Below are 12061 nucleotides of genomic sequence, written 5' to 3'. Positions count from 1 at the left end.
CTAGCAGACATGTCATTTTTCATGGTTCATCATAATGTCTGACAATGCATGTTTAATAAAAAATATTATTTTCGTTTTCGAAAACAAAACTCAGTGAGTACTTCTTGGATCATTGAGATTGATTGTCAATTTGAATAAGTTTCAACACGATAAAAAAAATTTAAATCGTATGTATTGTGTTTGATTTTAAATAAATTTTCAAAGGTCAACTACCCACTCTTACACATATACAACGACGCATATACAAGGACTATATCTATAACATTTTTTTAAATCGCTACTGACATTTTCTCTTAAAGCAATAACCGAAGACTTTCACTGATGTGCTTGGTAATAAAAGGGTTGGGATATTTTTCTGTACTTCCGTAGTATTTTGGCTCTTTATCCTGGTTATTCTGCATTTTAACCTGTAATGTTGCGGAAGATAAATTTCAATTTCATCTTGGATGAATCTTTATATTTCAATTTTATCTTGGATAATTCATTATATTTGAATATATTTTTATTTATAGATTAAAGTTGAGCTCATGAAAATTATATAATCTATTCTTATAGATCAACGTCGGGATTATGAGAATTATATAGAGAGGAGGGGAGAAGAGAGAAGACTGTAACGTGTTCAACTCTTTCGGATTACCACCTCTAATGTTTTCAAGAGAAATTTAGGTTTTATGGTTGATAAATTTTCATATTTAAATAATTTTTTATTTAAATTAATATATTATATAAAATGATTAAATTTATCTTCTTTTATAGGTTCTTCTTGCCTTTTTTGCAAGTAAGATTTTTGGGTAAGAATGAACGGGAGACACTTTCAACGGTTGATTTGAAGTGTCACTGCGTTTTCCAAATATTGGTTGACTTGCCTTTCTTGTATGGCAAGATATTTTTAAGGCTTTTTCCCATTCTTTTATGTCACTCTTAGCCTTAGAGTTAATCATTTCTTTGGTCTACCAGTTGTTGTTGCTGTTTTTCTTCCCTAGCTTTTGGCTTTCCACCCTGAATATTTGAACCCCTATGAAATCTTTACTTAGTCATAAGTTATTGGTATATCAAAATTACAATGAATTATCAATTCTGTAAAATGATTGATTCCAAACCCTTAAGGAATCTGAATTCTTTCAATACAATTCTATTTATTTGCAATTTCATCGCTTAGAATTATGTTTCATGGAGATTCGAAGTATTTATGTTCAATAATGGACCGTTTGCAGAAGCAGAAGAGGGTTTAACCTGGTTGAGGGAACGCCGAGCTAGTGCAGAGTACCAACAATCGAATGACGAGGCGAGACAAGTAACGCAGAGCATCAGCATTATTAAGCCTCCTCATTATCTCCGTTCACTCTCTCTGGATAGTCCCTCTTCCCCAACAGGCTCAAGCCCTCCAATCTCACCATCTTCTTGTGAGTAGCCTTGATCTGTTTTCTATGGGTTTCTGCACTGTCATCAAAGGATTTCATCCTTCTTGTTTGCCATAAAAATCATCAATCAGAGAACATTGCATTTATGTTTGTTGGATTTGGAATATTGTGTAACAGTAACACCACGAGAACAGGAGAATCCATGGCGAAGTAATAAGTACGATAATAATGTTCCCAAAAGCCCAACTGTTTAAGACTGGTCAGTCTTTGATTTAGTCCTGTAGATCTTCTGAAGTTCTATTATCAATTACATTTGTTTTTGTGCTGCAAGGATTACAAGGTTAATGCTGTAGCGATGATTGATATTCCCAATTATAAAATTGCAGGGTCGTTATCGGCTCTTGGGAAAGATGAGGAGAATGACTGAACAGAATTCATTTTTTACCTATGGGGGTACTATTTATTGCCCAGGCATTTATAAGAACAACTACCTTCTCATAGGAATACAGATCCAAGTTGTACATACAGTTTGTTCCAGGCCGAATGCCAGCATATTTTTGTAAATAGTTCAAGGGTTTAAGTTTGTTCAGCGCGCTGGCCCATCTTTGGGGCGGAGGGTGAGGTTTATGGAGTGGAGATAATGTACATGAGCAGAATAGACAAATCACTAGGCCTATTGGCTAACTGCTGTAACTTCAGCTTGCTAGAGTACTGGAATGCATCCATTTCCTCACTCACATGCTCCTCTTCTTCATCCATTTCCTTTCTTCCCAATATGCATGGAACCAGAGTAACTGCCTCTCCTTCTACATTCATGGAGTTGATGTTACTGTATAAGCTAGGTCTCCTAGCATTGCAGTTGTGATATGTGAAAATGCAATCACAAACCTGCAGAAACAGAGAGGATTGCCCCTCCCATGATGATCTCTATTCGGTCCATTTGTTCGCATTAAAAACGAATACCTGTGTGTGAAAAGGAAAATGAATAAAGAGGTGTTTCATTGTATCATTCAGATGAGATCCGTTGAACTTGATTATATCATTTTTAACTCTGTATGAGTTTCCATGATGATTATTTAGCTTAAGCTAAGCATGTTTCAAGATTTGTTTTATCAGTATTAAAATAATAAATTTTACTTCGTTGAATCTGAATTTCTGACCGACAAATACATATTCTTAATTATTTAAATATTTAACCATTCAAAAATATCTTAAATTTATTGAACTCATTTATTATACTTGTTGTTGGTAGGATATAACTTATTCAGTTTTTCATTGACTACAAAATTTAAAATCTATCCAAAATTTAACATTATGAAATTAAATTTATTATTTGAAATAAAATTTATTTTTATTTATCTCAAATATGATTAGTTAAAATGTCTCCCCTCTTATTTTAAATCGATCGCTTGAGCTTTGGAGTAGCCATGAAACCCTAGCTGCACCTCGGCGCCTCTGTGCCCATGCTACTCTACGCCCTTGTTGCTCTGCGGCCTATGGCTTTGGGCCCTCTGCCCTCCTTCTCAACATTCCTTCTTGAGCTTCTGCAGTTCACAGCGTCCATCTTCTGCTAGGCGGGACGATTAAGCTGGGCTCGCCCTCATGGAGGTCCCGAGCTTGCCCCAAGCAAGCCTGCCCTCATCTGTCGAAGCTTTCACTTGGCTCTTGGCCAACTTGCCACAGAAGAAGAAGAGCGAAGCAGCCAAGTTTGTCAAGAGGCTGGAAGACATTCCTGAAATCTCCCTGCCACCAGAGACCCCGATTCAAGTTTCCCTCTCCTTAGCTGAGCGGGCTCTTGTTGGCCAGTTCACCGGTCTATGGCCTTCCCCTAAGACCACTGAGTCCTGGGTAAACAGAAACTGGGCTCCTTTGATCAAGAGCAGCGTCACCTCTTACTTCTTAGGACGAGGGTATTTCCTTTTCGAATTCACCTCACAGGAGGACAAGGATCTGATCTTCCAGAATGGCCCCTATTTCATGGGCCCCCAGGGCTTGTATCTCAACAGATGGACGCCAGATTTCGACCCTGCAGTAGATGTCCCTTCGGTTGTCCCTGTTTGGGTCAGACTTCCTAATCTTCCAGTCCATTGCTGGAACTGGGACTCGCTGAAACACATCGGAAATGCCCTTGGGAAATTCATAGATAGGGCAAACAGCAAAGATCAATATGATTGTGCTCGTATCTGCGTAGAAGTAGACCTAGAGGTGGGTCTCCTAGAAGCCATCAAAATCAAAGTAGGAAGCTGGTCCCATCTGCAGAAGCTAGACTACGAGCAACTGCCTTTCAAATGCCGAAAATGCCATGTCTACGACCACTTCGCTAGAGGTTGCCCAACCAATGTGGAACCAGAAAAGGGTAAAGAAGAAACTTGGAACCAGGTCAAGCACGCCAGGAAAACCCAAAAGCAGGCTGGTCCAAACGGAAGAGGTCCTCAGGCCCCCCTTCAGCAACCCCCTCCCAGAAAGGATCAAGAAAACAAATTTGCCCCTCTAAGCTCGCAAATAGAGGAAACTCAGGAACCAGAAAATCAAAAATCAACCCCTCCCTCCAAAGACACCCCCAAAGGTTCTAGAAATGGAGTTGATCAAGCTGGAAGTGGTGTTCCAGCAACAGAGGCAATGGCTGAAAGTGGTGTTCCAGCAATAGATTTGGCAATAGCTGAGAGCTCCAAAGGAAACACTAGCGCAGCAGAGGAAGAGAAGCATGAATCGGAGTGCTCAGAGGAAGAAGGGGAAATAGGAGAATCCCAAGCTTCGATAAGGAGATCCACAAGAGGCCGCAAATCTGACCGGGAAAAAAGAGAGCAGGAAACTTTTAAGGATAAACTTCTAGGCAGCCAGCCAACCCTTGAGAAGCTCCTAGCATCAAAAGCAAAGATGGTGAGAAACCAGCCCCAAGGCTCCAAGGGAGCCAACCAGAAATTCAAATGATGAAGATAGTCTCTTGGAACTGTAGAGGTATGGGGAGAAAAATCAAAGAAGAAGCCATCAGAAGTTTAATAAGAACAGAAACTCCTGACATACTTCTCATCCAGGAGACCAAACTGGAAGACTTCGTCTTCCTTCAAGCAAGTAAGAAACTTTGGAGCAAATGTGAGGCGAAAGCTATCTCAGCTCGAGGGGCTTCCGGAGGGCTGGCCACTCTTTGGAACGCTAGCAAATTCTCATTCGTTTCTGAGACCCTCAATACTCACTGGCTGCTCTTAAAATTGCAGCACTTAGACTCAAAAGAGATTATCAGCCTCTTCAACGTGTACATCCCTGTGAACGCTGTGGAAAAAAAGGCCTGCTAGGACTCCATAAGAACCCAAGCAGATCTAGTTAACCTGGAGAATATCATCATAGCAGGAGATCTCAATCTTACTCTCTTATCAACAGACAAGAGAGGAGGCAGCATTGTTCGAGATCCGGCAAGGGAATGGGCAGAGGATCTTATGCAGGACTGGGACCTCCTGGACATCAAGCCAATCTCTGGTAAGTTCACTTGGACTAACAAAAGAATTGGCCCTGGTCATATTGCTGCTAGATTGGATAGATTCTTAATTCAAAGCTCTTTTCTTCTGCTTGGGTTAGAGGCTAGAGTTCATATTCTCCCTTGCAGCACTTCAGACCATAAACCCATCAAGCTGGAACTGGTGTCTCAGCTTGACCTAGGTCCAATCCCCTTCAGATTCAGCCCGCTCTGGACTAATGAATCAGACTTCATGCATTTAGTTAAGGACATCTGGATGCAGCCGGTAAAAGGCTCCCCCTTTTTTGTCTGGGAGGAGAAGCTCAAAAGAGTGAAAAGGGCTTTAAAAACCTGGGTTAAAACTCTGCCCAATCCAGCAAATGAAAGAAAAAATCTTCAACGTAGTCTGGAAAATCACCACCTCCATGCTGAAACAGCTGATATAACTAAAGAATTTCTAGACAAAGAAGCCCAGCTCCAGCAAAACTTCCACAAGGCTTGTCTAGCAGAAGAAGAGTACTGGAGAATTAAGTCACGCAGTCTTTGGCTTAAAGCAGGGGACAGGAACTCTTCCTTCTTCCATAAACAAGCTCAGGCAAGGAAATGTACCAATGCCATTTCCGAAATCAAAGATGGCACTATTACTCATAAAGACAATGCAAGCATCAAAAAAGCTGCCTCTCTTCACTTTCAAAGCCTATATAGCGAAGATAAAAATCTGGACCAAAGCTCTGATATGATTGACGTGGTTCCCTCCTTGATTACTGTTGAAATGAATCACCTTCTTGAAGCTAAAGTCACTAAGAATGAAGTCAAGGATGCCCTCTTCACCATGGACCCGGACAAAGCCCCTGGACCGGATGGATTTACAGCCAGATTCCTCCAATCTTGCTGGCAGATTGTGGAAAAAGACCTATACAAAATGGTTATCAAGTCCCAAGCTTGCCAGAAAATCGGAGGCAGCACGAACTCTGCTTTTCTTGCTCTCATTCCCAAAGAGAAAGGAGCCAACACGTTCAACAGGTTTCATCCGATATCGCTATGTAACATCGGTTATAAACTGATTACTAAAGTTATTGCTAATAGGCTTAAGCTCATCCTCCCCAAAGTCATTCCGGAAAACCAAGGAGGATTCATTCAAGGGAGACAGATAGTGGACAACTACTTGCTGGTCCAAGAGGCAATCCACTCAAGTATGAGTCGCAAGGAAAAAGGTATGGTTGTCAAGCTTGATTTAGCAAATGCTTTTGATAGAGTCAAGCACAGTTTTCTGCTGAAAGTCTTACACAAATTTGGATTTGGGGAGAACTTTATAAATTGGATTCGGGCCTGCATTTCAGAGCCTTGGATCGCTCCTTTAGTAAACGGCAGAGCTGCTGACTTTTTCAAAGCCATGAGAGGGCTCAGGCAGGGGTGCCCACTCTCACCCCTTTTGTTTGTTCTTCAAGCCTCCGTCCTCAGCTTCTATTTAGATGAAAAAATGATGGATCAGGAAATTGCTGAGCTCTGTATAGTAAGAGGTGTTAAAAACATCAACCATGCCCTCTTTGCGGATGACACCTTGTTATTGGGAGCTGCCTCTATGCTCATAGCCTCCAGTTTTAAAGGAGTCCTATGTGAGTTTTGTCTGATTTGGGGAAGCAGTTTAAACAATGGAAAATTCCATATCTATTGCTGGAACACCACTTCCAGCATGCTCAATTCCATTTTCAGAACCCTTGGTTTCACAGCCTCCTCAAATTGGACTTCCTTCAAGTATTTGGGCCTTCGTGTTTTTCTTAAAAGAGCCTTCAGCAGAGATTGGCTTCCCCAACTGGAGATCCAATAACAAGCTGCTTGCCTGGGGCTTTTCCTAGCTCAACATTGCTGGTAAGACTGTCCTCATTAAATCTGTGCTTAATATTCTTCCCTTATTTCAGTTTTCTGTTCTTCTTGCTCCCTCCCGGATTCTCAGAAAAATGGAGGAGATTATTTGGAAATTTTTTTGGAAGGGGGGCAAGCAAAATGAGAAAAAGTTTTCGTTAGTCAGTTGGGATTCCATCTCCAAACTGCTCTTGGAAGGAGGCTTGAACTTCAAAAATCTTGGATACCAAAATATCACCATGGGAGCTAAGCTCATTTGGAGAATTATTGCTCCTAACCCTGGCTAGGCTCATATAGCTCTTTGGAAAAAATACTTTAAGGGAAAGTATTCCCGTTGTCTAGACCATCCTCTGTTGCTCCTGAACTCGCCCTTCTAGAAGCTTTGTTCAAAACCCTATCAGCTTATAAATACTCATGCCTTCTGCGTCCCTGGCAATGGAAAAATGATCAACCTTTGGAGAGACAGAATTATGAACAATGAGCCGCTGAGAGACTGTCATTCTCTCCATGTGTTACGTAGTTGGATGAATGATGCTGGATTGCGTTCCCTGTGGGATATCTCAGCCTGGCAGGATTCACGCTGGGCTGGCTGGAAAATTGAAACGCCCCCAGATTTGGCTATAGAATGCGAGGAACTGCTCTCCAAGCTTCACGGATTGGCCCCAACGCGGATGCAAAGCAGGGATTCTAGAGGTTGGGGTGTGCACGCTGGTGGTTATTCCATTGCTCAGGGATACACCAAGCTATGTGAGCGCCCCCATGTGGCCAGGAATCCAGAGCCTTGGAAAGGGATTTGGTACCACCCCTCTCTGCCTAAAATTGATTTTTTCAATTGGCTGTTATGCCACTCCAAAATCTTGACTGACGACAATCTGTAGAAGCGTGGCTTCCACGGCCCTTCAAGGTGCAGACTTTGCAAGGTAAATCAGGAAAGCGTTTCTCATTTGATGCTAGAATGTTCCTTCACTTTGCAGATCTGGTCCATGCTGCTGAATACTTTGAGTGCCAGCTTCGAGTTGCCTTCCTCCACTGCTGATTTTTTTGACAAATGGCTGCAAAGGTACCCTGGTCCTCCTCCAAAAAACAAAATTATCAGAGCTGCTTGGTTTATCCTCCCTAAAATTACCTGCTGGCAGATCTGGCTTGAGCGAAACAAAAGGATTTTCAGAAACTGTGAGCAAGACATCAAGCTAGTGGCAGTTAAAATTAAATGTTAGTTAAAAGAGTGCCTGAGAGACCACAAAGATGATTTAAATCTCTCTCAGCAAGATAAAAATTGGGGCTCTTCGCTCGATCTACAGTTCCAAAATTTGGGAAAGAGCATCTCCCTCCCAAAAGCTTGGCAAATAAGGGCTACAACAAACGAGCTCCAGGGATGGATTGCAAACCATCAGAGGCACTCTCTATTTTTTGATGGGGCTGCTAAGGGCAATCCTGGAAGAGCTGGTGCTGGAGGAGTTATTTTTAACCCAGCTGGATCTAGGATTTACAGTTTCGCCTGGGGCTTGGGCATCGCTTCCAGCATCCAAGCGGAGGCTTTGGCTCTTTATCAAGGACTCAAGATGCTGAACATCAGGGAGGTTAATGTTATTGGAGACTCTCAGGTTATTATTAATACTATGGTGACTCGTTCTAAGCCAAAGGACCTAAGGCTAGCAAGGCTGATTCACAGAATTTCAGACCTTGGTGATTCTTTCCAGAATTTAAAATTCTATCATGTGTTGAGAGCCAATAATAAAGAGGCAGATACTGAAGCTAACAAAGCAGCCCTTCTTACAGTTGGTGCTTTCCTCATAGGCGGCCAGGAAATATGGGAACCAATCCCTTAATTTAGAACATTGTCATGTTTTATTGCTTTCTGTTAAATTAGTTTGTTTGTACCCACAAACTTGGGAAAATCTCTGAAATTTATCACATAGTTGCAGCTAAGAAAATATCTGAGTTAATCATAAATGCCACGGTTTTGCAAGGCTGCTTGGCACTTATCATTTTAGACTCACCCTTTGCAATCCGCTCTTTGGCATTAAGGCCAATATTCTAATATATCCACTACCCGTTTCTATAAACAAAAAGAAGAAGAAGAAGAAGAAGAAAGAATGTCAAATGAATAGTGTAGATTTTTACCGATTCCAAATCACCTCTCCATGTTTCTTTTTTCCCATTTTCCTCTCTATTTTTCCTTTTCCAAACCTATCATGGTTGTGTAAAATGGAAAGTAAAACTGATGATTTAACCTCTTCTTATTAGTCCCTGCCTGGGACTATTAGCGATCGATCGATCGTTGACCGAGCATTAGTTTATACTTTGACCAATTTTTTTTTGGTGATTTAGCATTTTAACCTAAGTTTAATGCTTTCATTTTCATTCAACAAATTTTTAAGCAAAGTTTTTGGTTCGGAAAACAATTGAGGTCTTATTGCAGCCTTCGCCCGATGCAAAAATATTGTCGCAATATCATGTTATCCAAAGTAGGTTGTGGAGGCAAAGTAGGTTGTGGAGGCAAAATTTGCAATATGATCTTATCTTAAGTAGGTTGGTTGAAGCGACAAGTTATTTTATCCAAACTTTGGTTGCCGACTTCCACAACACATCATATAGGCAAGCCACAACACGTCGGGCAATAACACGAATTTTGCATGACAGTAGCCACTTGTCTTCAGTTGGCCACTTGTCTTTAGTTCTTCTTCAATTCTAAATGCTATATGGCAGCGTGCCTTTTGTAGATTTAACACCGGCTATTCCAAGCACAAGACAAAGTTCAGGTTTGAAGCCTGTTGTTCCAATTCTGCGCTGGTTGTTCCAATTCTGCGAACTACATCAACCTGTTGTTCCAATTCTGCGCTGGTTGCTCCAATTCTGTGAACGACATTAGACAAAGTTCAGGACATCAAGAAGGGAAAAATAGCTGGGTAAGTTTATGCTTTATTATTTAATACTAACTATACATTTTTTCTCTCTAAATTATATCAACTATACATTTTGTCCCTAAATTTCTGAATATTTCTGTTTGTCCAAAAATCACGGTATAACACCGGCTATTCCAAGCACAGGACGCACAGGACAAAGTAGGTTTGAAGCCTGTTGTTCCAATTCTGCGAACTACATCAACCTGTTGTTCCAATTCTGCGCTGGTTGTTCCAATTCTCTGAACGACATCAGACAAAGGACATCAAGAAGGGAAAAACAGGTGGGTAAGTTTATGCTTTATTATTTAATATTAACTATACTTTTTTTCTCCCTAAATTATATCAACTGTACTTTTTGTCCCTAAATTTTTGAATATTTCTGTTTACATTTCTGAATTTGTCTGTGCATCAGTGGTGAGCAAATTGAAAGCACATTCCGAATTTCTGCTATAGTGGTTTGACTATGCCAAGAATATTTGCACTCGACCTGATTGCACTCACTACACTCAAGTTGTCTCAAGGACCACGGCCAAAGTTGGATGCGCCAAGATTATATGCAACTCAGGTGATACTTTCATAACGTGCAATTATTATCCACCAGAGAACTACGTAGCAGCCAGGCCATATTAAAATGAAATGAAATTAAAGGAATCTTATAAATATATAAGATATGAACACCAAACCTTCAACGCTACTATTGCGATTTCTCTCAATATTTATTCATTCTCTCTTCATGTACGTACAAGTACTGTGAACATTTCATATTATCTCAATATAAATATTATATTCTTTGATAAGTAAATTTCACAGTATTTGCACGTATTTATTTCTTATTCTTTAGAAGTCCTGGCTTTTTACACCGTTGCCATTAATACAATTTCTGATATTTCAATTCATACCGGCTTAAAATTGGAATTGGGTATTTATTCTAATACAATTTTTCTGATATTTCAATTCATATCGGCTTAAAATTGGAATTCATACCTCAATTTATCGTACCCAAGTATTGCAGATGAAAATCGATTTCCAGGACCCAAATTATGTGAGCAATATTTTTATATTGCCACAGAAAGAATAAATCTCATCTGGAGTTTTATTTGCACAACTATGTTCTACAGCAGAGGCCGAGTCTCCAACAACTATGTTCTACAGATGAGAGCATTTATGTCTTGGTTGCAGAACAGCAGGGGCCGAGTCTCCAACAGTTGAGATCATTTATGTCTTGGTTGCAGAACAGCAGAGGTCGAGTCTCCCAACAGTTGAGAGCATTTATGTCTTGGTTGCAGAACGAGGAGAAGAGGGTTTGCACAACTACTTTCTACAGCAGAGGTTGAGCCTCCAACATCTACATTCTACAGCAGAGGCAGTCTTCTGCTAGGTCTCCAACAGCTACGTTCTACAACAGAGGCCGAGTCTCCAATCGCTGAGAGCATTTATGTCTTGGCTGCAGAATAGCAGTGGCCGAGTCTCAACCAGCTGAGAGCATTTATGTCTTCATTGCAGAACAAGGAGAAGAGGGTTTTTTTTGTACTAGTTTTCCATGCGTAGATGGAAGGGAGAATAGACTAGCTTCTGTCGGCCCCATGACCTCCGAGGATTGATTCATGAGGATATCAACATCTAAACCTGATCTAGCATTACATCCAAGACAAAGCCCATGACGAAGGTGGCTCCATTGAAATAATGACATCCTTTTTGTTGTTTGTACATGAACATTTGGAATCACTGGAGCCACAACCACGTGGAGTGCATGCAAAAGTTTCTGGATCTGTCGGCTTTGGCGAAGGTGGCTCCATTGAAATAATGGCATCCTTTTTGTTGTTTGTACATGAACATTTGGAATTACTGGGAGCCTTTCATGACAGCCACAACCACGTGGAGTGCATGCAAAAGTTTCTGGATCTGTCGTTTGTTTATTCCAATGTCGTGCGGAGTAATTCAGAATTAATGGTTGAATATTAATATTATTATATATTGTTTTCCATATTCTTCCTCGGAACTTGGGCCATCGAGTTGTTTAACTTCTTGATTTCAACTCGTTTTTATTTATTAGATTTCTTGATTTCAATTATTGAGACCCCGGAGTTGATTTCAATTATTGAGACTACGGAATTGTTTATCCAGTCAGTATTGAGACTCCGGAGTGGTTTAACTCGCATCTCTATCATAAATAGATTTCTAATTTTAGGTCGTCTTTCGTTATCGCAACAAACATTTCTTGATTTCAATTTGTTTTTATCTATGCTGATTATATTTCATCCGGTCAATCTTGATTTCAGTTAAGCTTCTTGATTTCAGTTAGTTCGAGGTACATTGTGTTATTACTCACTCTTATTCTCTGAATCGATCAAAACCCTAGGCCTTTCATTTCTTCAGGATTTCGTTTTGGTGGGAATGAAGTCGTTGTTGCTCGTTCAAGAAATCGTGGGATGGGAAATTTCAAAAACTCGTTGAAAACATCTTTCTGTCAATCTTCTCAT

The 12061-nt window shown here is 40.5% G+C and overlaps 2 long non-coding RNA genes across 2 annotated transcripts; one reads left to right on the top strand and one right to left on the bottom strand.

Moving 5' to 3' along the window:
• Nucleotides 1-9394: 9394 nt before the first annotated feature.
• On the top strand, nucleotides 9395-11580 carry LOC149155785 (uncharacterized). Its single transcript, XR_016263021.1, has 4 exons — nucleotides 9395-9584; nucleotides 9726-9862; nucleotides 9994-10146; nucleotides 10594-11580. It is a non-coding gene; the product is annotated as an uncharacterized LOC149155785 (long non-coding RNA).
• LOC149155786 (uncharacterized) lies at nucleotides 9499-10661 on the bottom strand. Its single transcript, XR_016263022.1, has 2 exons — nucleotides 10566-10661; nucleotides 9499-9531 (listed from the first exon to the last, which is right to left on the bottom strand). It is a non-coding gene; the product is annotated as an uncharacterized LOC149155786 (long non-coding RNA).
• Nucleotides 11581-12061: the final 481 nt, after the last annotated feature.

The sequence above is a fragment of the Pinus tabuliformis genome, chromosome 9 (assembly GCF_031772625.1).
Source record: "Pinus tabuliformis cultivar Carrire ecotype Pingquan chromosome 9, CPIR1, whole genome shotgun sequence".
Taxonomy (NCBI): Eukaryota; Viridiplantae; Streptophyta; class Pinopsida; order Pinales; family Pinaceae; genus Pinus; species Pinus tabuliformis.
Note: the sequence above shows the minus strand (reverse complement) of the source record. Positions and strands in the feature narration are given on the sequence as shown.